Source organism: Astatotilapia calliptera, chromosome 16, assembly GCF_900246225.1.
Source record: "Astatotilapia calliptera chromosome 16, fAstCal1.2, whole genome shotgun sequence".
NCBI lineage: Eukaryota > Metazoa > Chordata > Actinopteri > Cichliformes > Cichlidae > Astatotilapia > Astatotilapia calliptera.
The window spans coordinates 9,333,762-9,344,317 of record NC_039317.1 but is presented as its reverse complement, the minus strand read 5'-3'; positions in this window follow the sequence as shown (position 1 = coordinate 9,344,317).

Here is a 10,556-nt window from a genome sequence, read left to right as displayed (position 1 = left end):
TTGAATGAAAACAAACGCTGTTGTGACAGTGATGTACAGTCTTGATGGTATATGTATGATTTCTATACATTTTACATCAGATAAAAACTTTGGTTGTAAGATTCAGATAATTCTTTAATAAAAGGTAGACATTTTAAATGAGAATAAGAAAGAAAAGTATATCTTTCTGCCCCCTTTCCCTGTTAATGCCTACCTCTTCCTTTAGCAACACTTTGCTAGACCTGCCCCTGCACAGTTACCAGCTGTCAGCTACACAGAAAAGGATCCTGGTGTTATTTGTCTCTCAGAAACAGTTCAGAACTTCCCTTCAACTCATTCATGTCACCTAAAAGGTAAACCTGTTTCTCCATCACCTGTTCAGCTCTGATGATTCAGTAAGAACATCTCCTGGTTTCATCTTCATGTTTCCCTCTCAGCAGATAACCAAACTGACATCATGACCAGCAGCTTTACAGCTGTGGCTCCAGCAAACATCAGCTGATACTAGAAATTAATATTAAATCAATTCTAACAACAGCTGATCAAGCTTAAATGTGCTGCTGTTGTTTAGCGCGACATCTGCTGGTTTCCTCTTTCTGGCGCAAAGTGGGCGATAAATAAACAAGAGAGCCGATCAGCTGATCATTGATCAGTTTTCATGATTGAAGTAGAAACGGGAGAGGGAGAGGGAGAGAATGAGAGAAGAAGAGGCAGCTGTGCAGCAAAGACACAGAATAACTCCAGCTTTGTGTCTTTTTCATTACAGGGAGTGCAGAATTATTAGGCAAGTTGTATTTTTGAGGAATAATTTTATTATTGAACAACAACCATGTTCTCAATGAACCCAAAAAACTCATTAATATCAAAGCTGAATGTTTTTGGAAGTAGTTTTTAGTTTGTTTTCAGTTTTAGCTATTTTAGGGGGATATCTGTGTGTGCAGGTGACTATTACTGTGCATAATTATTAGGCAACTTAACAAAAAACAAATATATACCCATTTCAATGATTTATTTTTACCAGTGAAACCAATATAACATCTCCACATTCACAAATATACATTTCTGACATTGAAAAACAAAACAAAAACAAATCAGCGACCAATATAGCCACCTTTCTTTGCAAGGACACTCAAAAGCCTGCCATCCATGGATTCTGTCAGTGTTTTGATCTGTTCACCATCAACATTGCGTGCATCAGCAACCACAGCCTCCCAGACACTGTTCAGAGAGGTGTACTGTTTTCCCTCCTTGTAAATCTTCACATTTGATGATGGACCACAGGTTCTCAATGGGGTTCAGATCAGGTGAACAAGGTGGCCATGTCATTAGTTTTTCTTCTTTTATATACCCTTTCTTGCCAGCCACGCTGTGGAGTACTTGGACGCGTGTGATGGAGCATTGTCCTGCATGAAAATCATGTTTTTCTTGAAGGATGCAGACTTCTTCCTGTACCACTGCTTGAAGAAGGTGTCTTCCAGAAACTGGCAGTAGGACTGGGAGTTGAGCTTGACTCCATCCTCAACCCGAAAAGGCCCCACAAGCTCATCTTTGATGATACCAGCCCAAACCAGTACTCCACCTCCACCTTGCTGCCGTCTGACTGGAGCTCTCTGCCCTTTACCAATCCAGCCACGGGCCCATCCATCTGGCCCATCAAGACTCACTCTCATTTCATCAGTCCATAAAACCTTAGAAAAACCAGTCTTGAGATATTTCTTGGCCCAGTCTTGACGTTTCAGCTTGTGTGTCTTGTTCAGTGGTGGTCGTCTTTCAGCCTTTCTTACCTTGGCCATGTCTCTGAGTATTGCACACCTTGTGCTTTTGGGCACTCCAGTGATGTTGCAGCTCTGAAATATGGCCAAACTGGTGGCAAGTGGCATCTTGGCAGCTGCACGCTTGACTTTTCTCAGTTCATGGGCAGTTATTTTGCGCCTTGGTTTTTCCACACGCTTCTTGCGACCCTGTTGACTATTTTGAATGAAACGCTTGATTGTTCGATGATCACGCTTTAGAAGCTTTGCAATTTTGAGACTGCTGCATCCTTCTGCAAGATATCTCACTAGTTTTGACTTTTCTGAACCTGTCAAGTCCTTCTTTTGACCCATTTTGCCAAAGGAAAGGACGTTGCCTAATAATTATGCACACCTGATATAGGGTGTTGATGTCATTAGACCACACCCCTTCTCATTACAGAGATGCACATCACCTAATATGCTTAATTGGTAGTAGGCTTTCCAGCCTATACAGCTTGGAGTAAGACAACATGCATGAAGAGGATGATGTGGACAAAATACTCATTTGCCTAATAATTCTGCACTCCCTGTATAGCTGAACTGTGTTCCTTTTCACCTCAACACAATATTTTCTCTGAATACGAGACGATTCCGTTTTTTACGGGACAGTTGGAAACTCTAATAACTAACCTTATAAATAAAATAAGATAAAACAAGTTCACTATCAGTAACATCATAGCACCTGACCAGCAGTATATAAACTCCGTCATGCTAGCTAGTCCGCAGTACGAGTTATTGTAACTGACTGTAAAAAGTCAGCATGATGAAAATAAACTCCACCTAAACTTGGTTCATATCTGACCCAGATAGACTGCAGGTCATAACTTCTTACCTGAAGTTCAGTTCACCTGACACTCGGACTGGCGGCCGCCTCGGGCCTCTGCTCCTCCTGCCTCACCTTTCCCTCACCCACCTGGCCTCTTCTGGCAGCTCCGCGATAGCCACCACCAAACAACTGAGTTGTTTTTACACATACCGTTACTAAAAAAAACCAAAAAAAACAATCATCGGCCCATAAAAATGAAAAATCACCATCGGCCCACGAGGCAAAGCCATATGTGTGTGTGTGTGTATGTGTGTGTGTGTGTGTGTGTATATATATATATATATATATATATATATATATATATATATATATATATACACACACACACACATATGAAATAAAAATAATAATAATAAAGAATTCGTCTGAGGATAACCTTTATTTGGATTTTTTATTTTTTTTTTGCTTTGTACCAATCCCACAAATAAAGCAAGGACAAGGATTAAACCGTTCATGACTGAAGATGAGTGGTCAGGGGGGATTTAAGGATAAGTGAAGTGCACTTTTGCACTGGTTTTAAACCTGTGTCGAATAAGGAATTCTACTTTTTATAAAAATTAATTTTTAAAAATAATTGTCTTCACTCGAAAAGGAGGGGTGTAATCTCAAAACACTTAGTGACTCCATGCCCAGATTCATTGTCTGTGCCCAACCTTTCACAGATCACACACCATAAGATCTGAAGACACATCGATGATGATGGAGATTATTGAAGTAGCTCTGGATGAACACCTGCAGAGCAAGACTCCTTTATGACACTATTAACATAATGCTGGTCATTAATATGGAAGACCTGAGATGCATGTACCAGGCGTGAATCAAACAACAACCTTGAGTGCTGAGACATGGAGACTCTCTCCCTTGATGCACTTCACAGGCTCTGAGCTGCTACCTGCAGCTTTTTAAAGTTTTGGGATTTTATCCACATCTTGTTGTCCAACATCAAAAAGTTCCTCTCTGGGAACTGCTTTTCAATTAGTCCTTACTAATTATTTCTGCTGTGAAGCTTGATGTTTTCTGTTTGGTGGCTAGCAAAGGAAGTCTCAAAGTTTTCGACAACGCAACAAATTCTTTGACTAGTGTCTCAGCTCAATAAACAGCTTTCTAAACACAAGATATTAAACTAAAGACCAAAGCAGGAGCTTTAATCTGTGATCTTTTAACAGCATCTGAAGATCAAACGATTTGGAAACTGTGGGATTTTACACACAGATCTTACAGAATTAAAATTAACTTAGTTACTCGCTTGCATGGATGTTCAGTAACCCCAATTTGTATTTGCTGTTCATTGAGTCAAATAGTTGGACTACATTCGCCTGCAAAACACATCATGACAACAGGATCTGTCTCCTTTAAAATACTGAAATTTGCTTAAGAAATCTCTGTATGCATCCACATGTTCTTTGAAATGACTCATTACCTTGGAAAATAGTTTAAGATCACACATCAAGAGCCAACAGTAAAACAGGAGAGCTAAGTGATCTGTCATAAAAACATGTTTCCAAATTCAGGGTTTTATTTTTTTTCTACCACTGCCATTTATAGTTTCTCATTCCCTGGAGGTTTGTAGCATTTTTGCCTGACCTTTACAAAATGACCAGCACATGGGAAGTGCATTTCCCTTCTTATTGTTGCAGCTTCCTCCAAATTATCATTTGACCTTCACCGCCGTCCGATATCCTCGCCACAGTTCAGTGAGGATGCTTGAGTGCAGCTGACACCCGGGAAGTTGTATTAAAGTCTTTTTTTTTAAACATATATAAATATATATAGGAAGTTGGAAAACTGATCAAATAATTTCAGGTGATTTGCTACAAATGCAGTTAACAAATGTGAAAACATGCAAGTTTGTCAGTTACTTTATCTATATTTGTTGGGCTTGCTTCACATGCACAGCAAACAAGATAATCTGTGACATCAAGTTTAACCAGTATGATGTACATACAGTAAAATTAGCTGTGCTACCGTTGGGGCCGTTATAAAAAAAAAAGACAGATGACAGTTTCACTCTGTTCCTGTGGGACTGTGTGAACATAAGCTGACCTTTGTTGTCCTTGCCTCAAATGAGAACTCCCACACATGGGTGTGGTTAGGTGTGGTCACTTTACTTAGAACCACATTAATCTGTGATGCTACTACCAACGCTTTGGTGCGAAGGTACGTTCTATAGTGTGTGTGGACTGAGCAAGCAGAAACTAAAAACTTGCAGAACAAGCAGGTTTACCAGCCTGGGTGTGCTCACTGTTCAAATCCTCAACAATCAACACAACAATGAAGTTTTTGATTTATTTCATTTAGTTTTTTCAGCATATTTTATGACACTGTGCTGTAATCTAAATGGTGACATGCACGTTTGGCTCACGTTGTCTCGTTGAACAAAAGAGCAGTCTGAGGCTGGAGCTGATTAAAGCGGTGGTTAGTGGGCCAAACAGACACTTTAGGGAGGGGTTCAGTTTGATCTCATTTGGTTAGCTCAGTTTGTTAAGTTCCTCCTTTGTTAAGCAGTATTTTTGAATGGAGGTCCTTTTCATTTGGCTTCTTTTCAGGGCACAATTTTTGCCTTTTGGGGAGGGGAGGGGGGGGGGATAAACAGCAATGCCAATTATATTTATATAGCATATTTCATCACAAGCAAACTCGATGAGCATAGTGTACAAGACAATAACAAGATAGCATAATATAAATAAAGTAAAGCAAGACATAATAGAAAAAGCACCTGAGTGTAGGTCTGTTTTTAACTGTAAGCACAGAAGTAACTGATCTCAGGTCAGCAGGTAGCTTGTTCCAAAGACCGGGACCACAATAACCACCATCAGCACACTTCTAGGAACAGTTAAAAGATCTCCATCTGATGACCTGAGAGACTGTAAACACCAAAGTAAAATAAAGGCCACTGTTTGAACTGTACACCTGTACCTGTGTGTCCTTTGCTTTATATTTATTTGTTTTACAAATACAGAGACTATTACATGCATTGCTTGCAACTGTTAGTGCATCTGAAAACGTTCTTTTAAATGTCATTATTTTAATTGAATTCAAAAAGGTACATTTTTATTTCAACTTTTTTTCATTTCATTTTGTTTTCATTTTGAACTTTTGAAAATCAAAAATCCAGCATCTCAAGGTTTATTTGAATAATACTGGATTGAACACTAAAGATTTACAATACTAAATTAACCAAATTCAGAAAAAAATCTTCATTTATAAACTCAGTACTTGACTGGGACTCTTTCAGTGGTGGGCGTGGCTTCAGGAGACCTGTATGTTTGGACTTACCTGTCCAACTCCTCATTTCTCTTAGGAAACCATCTGGAGTGCCTGCTGGAGTGTGTTCACTACAGCATGACTAACCCATGCTCGCCCTGCCTGCCTTCAACACTCAGCAGCTGAAAATCCTGGAACACTGTTTGGCAGAAAATTGAGGAGAAACTCAGTTTCTGTTTTTCAAATGAAACGGGAAGAAAAAGTCCAATCACAGAACTAAATAAGACTAAGAAAGAGATCCTTCATAGTCACTCACCTGTGTTTGAGACCAGCCTGTGAACAGTCTCCTGCCTTTTCCGAAGTTGTCTGTGTGCGATGGCTCTTGATGCACTGACACTGGCCTCAGTCCTTGTCAAGTTTTCCCAAGGTCGTCAGTTAATTTATTTAAATATTTGTTTTGTTTTTTTGTTTTTTGACAATTCTCGACACTGCATCATCCCTGTTGCTTGTGCAACTTCCAGTCAACTTTTCATTAGGTTTCAATGTAGGGCTGAATAGTCATTTATTATTATTTATTATTATTAATCCAAACTCAAAATGAAATCTTTTCATTCTAATAATTTGAGAGACTGGATTTCTTGGATTTGCTGGAGTTTCTTGAGTTATTTGAGATGCACTAGTATAAACCTTTATCAAAGAAGGTAGTCAGGTTGCACAATTTGGTGGAAAAAAATTAAATTTTTGTAGTTTTCTCTCTGTAACAACATGCTGGGATTTACAGCCGTGTTTATTCTTAATACCCCATTTTCAGAGGATTGAAATTAATTGGACAGGATTACAGAATTTTGAAGCATTGTTTTTAATAATTAGAGTAAATTGTTATGTATCCTCCCCTGAGGTGCTCTGCTAAGCCTTCACTGCAGCCACCTTGAGTTACTTCTTGTTTGTGTGTCTCTACATTGCGTTTTGTCTTCAGAAACTTAAACCCATCCTCTGCTGAGCTGAGATCAGGTGACTGACTTGGTCATTGAAGATTATCCCATTTCTCCCAGCTGGGTTGCTTGAGGCAAAGAAATTGGATATTGGGTTGCTTTTGCAGTATGCTTTGGGTCATTATCCATTTGCACTGTGAAGGAGTATCTGATCATTTTTGCAGCATTTTGCTGAATCTGAACAGAGAGTGAAGCCCTGTACTTTTCATCAGGAGTCGCATCATCATTAAACTCAGGTCCACCGGGTGTTGCCTCCACCATGTTAGGCAGATAATGTGGTGTGCTTAGGCTCATGAGCTCTTTCTCCATTGTTTTCTCTTCCCATCGTGCTGGTACGAGTTAATCTTGGTTTCATCTTTCCAAAGAATTTATTCCAGAGCTGCGCATGCTCTTTTAGATTCTTTCTGGCAAAGCCTAATCTGGCCTTCCTGAGCTTGAATGTTATCAGGGGCGCACACCTTGTTGTAAACCCTTTTGTGTTTCCATGAAGGCATCTCTTGATTGTAGATGTTGATGATGATACGAGTAGCTTCTCAAGAGCGTTTTTGACTCGGTGAAATGTTGTGACCATGGAAATAATTCTATCATCACCAAAGTGCCTGATGATAGATGATGATTCTATTATCAGGCGTTTTGGTGTTGCTGAGCTGGCTGACCTGATTAGTCTATTCCTTCTTTTACTAATGCAGCAGATTGTTGATTCTACCACTCCTAAAAATTTTTGCTGTCTCTCTGATAAGTTTATTTTGGTTCTCCAGTCTAATGATAGCCTATCAGGGTAGGCAACTCCAGGCCTCGAGTGCCGGTGTCCTGCAGGTTTTAGATGAGTCCATGATCCAATACAGCTGATTCAAATGGCTAAATGACCTCCTCAACATGTCTTGGAAGTTTGCCAGAGGCCTGGTAATGAACTAATCATTTGATTCAGGTGTGTTGACCCAGGGTGAGATCTAAAACCTGCAGGAAATTGCAAGGCACGGGCTTCACAAGGCCATAAAACTACCTCTAAGAGTGGTGGACTATGCATGAAAATGTCTCTAAACAGCTAATGCAAAATTTGGTAATAAACCCTTCAAATTAAAGCTGTCTTTTAAAGTCCACAGGGCTGGATAATAGAGTCAAAACTATGAAAATTGTGTCTTTGTCCAACAACTGGATTTAACTGTATGATCATGGTCAGTGAAGTCTTTTGCTTGTGGCTGTGCATGCCTTCACAGTGGTTAGAAAAAGGAGTTCGGGCTTGTCAAAGAACGTTCGACCATGAGAGAAGATTCTGAAATGAGAATTGCAAATTATTTATTTATAAGTTCAGTTTCTGTAGTTAATGTCAAAAGGGTAATTAAACTCCCACAGCCGAATATGTATACAGTTAAAACGTGCAAGCCAATGCAAAATGTAGCTAAACATAAGCTCACTGCTCTCCAACATCAAGAACACACAGTCTGAGAGTCATGGTGGCCTGCTGCTTTTTCCTCTCGTGATCAGGGTTTACTTCCTTGAATGCTTTGTTGCCCTCTTTGACCAACCCCATCATAATCAGTATGACCCGGCACATCTCAGATTCTAAGCCCAAAACACAAACACCACCCAAGGCATTATTATATTCCTCTGTGAATACACACACACACACACACACACACACACACACACACACACACACACACACACAAGCACCCTCAAATCGATGCACACAGGAAATGTGCACACATTTCCCCAGCAACTGTCAAGGGCTACTCTCTTCTCTCTTGTTCTGCCTCCTCTAATATCTTTTCAGCCTGTTGTATCTGCACCCACTGGAATCACGTAATAACAGCTTGTCAAGGCTTTTTGTGCCGAGGAACATTTGCATATTCAAATGCATTGAGGAGTGAAGCTTGCCATGGCTGATTCGCTAATGTGCATATTCACACAGTGGATTTGTGTACATGCTCTGCACTGCTAATGGTCACATCAGGCTCATTGTTTCTTGCGTTGTGTTCCTTGGATTTTCACAATAAAATGAAACGCAGAGCACTTGCTTGTATTTGTGTGCCCCCACCTGCATATTTATTGTGTTTGTGCATGTGTGAATTCCCTCATAGCCATGCACAAACACATTTCTGATTTACAGCATGTTTACTCCCTACCAAGAGACACTATTGACCTACAAATAAAAGATAATGGAGGCCAAGTAAACACTGAGTGCTCTGAGACCATTCCAGCTCTGCAACTTTATCACATCCACACACACAGATGTAGAGATTTCCTTTAAGGGCGTCTCGAATCACAGCAGTCTTGCAGACACTTCCAGTTTTATTTGCAGTTTAAGGTTTTCAGATAATCGTCTCTGAGTTTCTGCTGCTTTTTGACACAGCGGCGCTAAGTGGAATTTCATTTGCAGCATTAGAATCATTCAAAAATTACATTTAAAAACGCATCAGTAACAATGCTCAAAACAACTCAGTCATCACTAGACAATTTTCTCTAAAAGTGCCATTTTGGTCCAGAATAACAAGCTGCTGTTGAGGTTTATAAATTGATCTGATATGTAAATATAACATTGCTCAAACATATACACCAGATTCCTTTTATTTCTTTTCATTGTGGGGAAACAGAAACTTTCTACATGCCTACTAGGTAATTAGGAATGTTGCCAATATATGTGTCTGAAACAACAGATACGCCTGTTCAAAATAAAACATTCAACATTGTTTTTTTTAGTTTGGACTTGTGGTTATCCAAGAGGGGAAGTTTGGTGATTTACAAGGCAAAATCTACTGTTCCAGGCTATAGAATCATTATAACTTGCTCATGGTTATGTTGGTTGTCTCATGCAGCAAATGTGACATCACCACAGCCTCACCACTTTTTATAACTAGTGCTTGAGGGTACACCAGACCTGCCACAGTAACGTCCTGGTGAACAGCAAAGCAAAACTTACCATTGTGTTGTTACAGTCAAGTTAAAGGAAACCTATATTGTGAGAGACCTGTTACCAGTGGCCAGTTGTAATAAACATAACATGTATCGCACCTAACAGGCTGACTCATATGGCTTACTGGAAAAAGAACTCACACTTAGCATTTCTGCCGACTTCATAACAAAGTGTAGCCTGTAGAGTTTCTTTCCAAAAGGTGAAACGTGCATGACCCGGCAGCTTGTGTGGTTGTTTTTGCCTGCTCTCTATGTATCTGTGCAATTTTGACATTGTTTGACGAGGTCATATTTATCTAGTGAAGGAAAAAGGAAAATCTTGTGACTCTTGCATATGGTCATATAGCATGAAATCCATAACGCGTAGTTGTAATCTTTGCCTCTTTATATATTCCTGCCATAAATCTCCATATTCTTTGGCCCTGTCGTGTATAAAAGGCGTGTGATTCAAACTGGACTTTTGTGTTGCATGAGTCCAGTGTGTTGCTGTAACCCTCACGGTCCAGCAGCTAGCATATTAGTAATGGTCTGTCATGTCTTTGGAAGCTGCTTTAAATGGACTTGTCAATGTGAAAACACAAAAACATCTATATTGCTTAGGGCTGAGCTATGGAAAGCAATGAGCCTTTCATAAACCCAATTGCTCTCCTAGCGTTGGATCGTCTCACACACACACACACACACACACACACACACACACACACACACACACACACACACACACACACACACACACACACGTTAATGACAATTTCAATACCTTCATTAGCAAGGCCACACATATACGCACACAGTTCATGTCTCCTCACTGTATTAACCGTTAATTTCTGAGATACTAACTAACCCAAA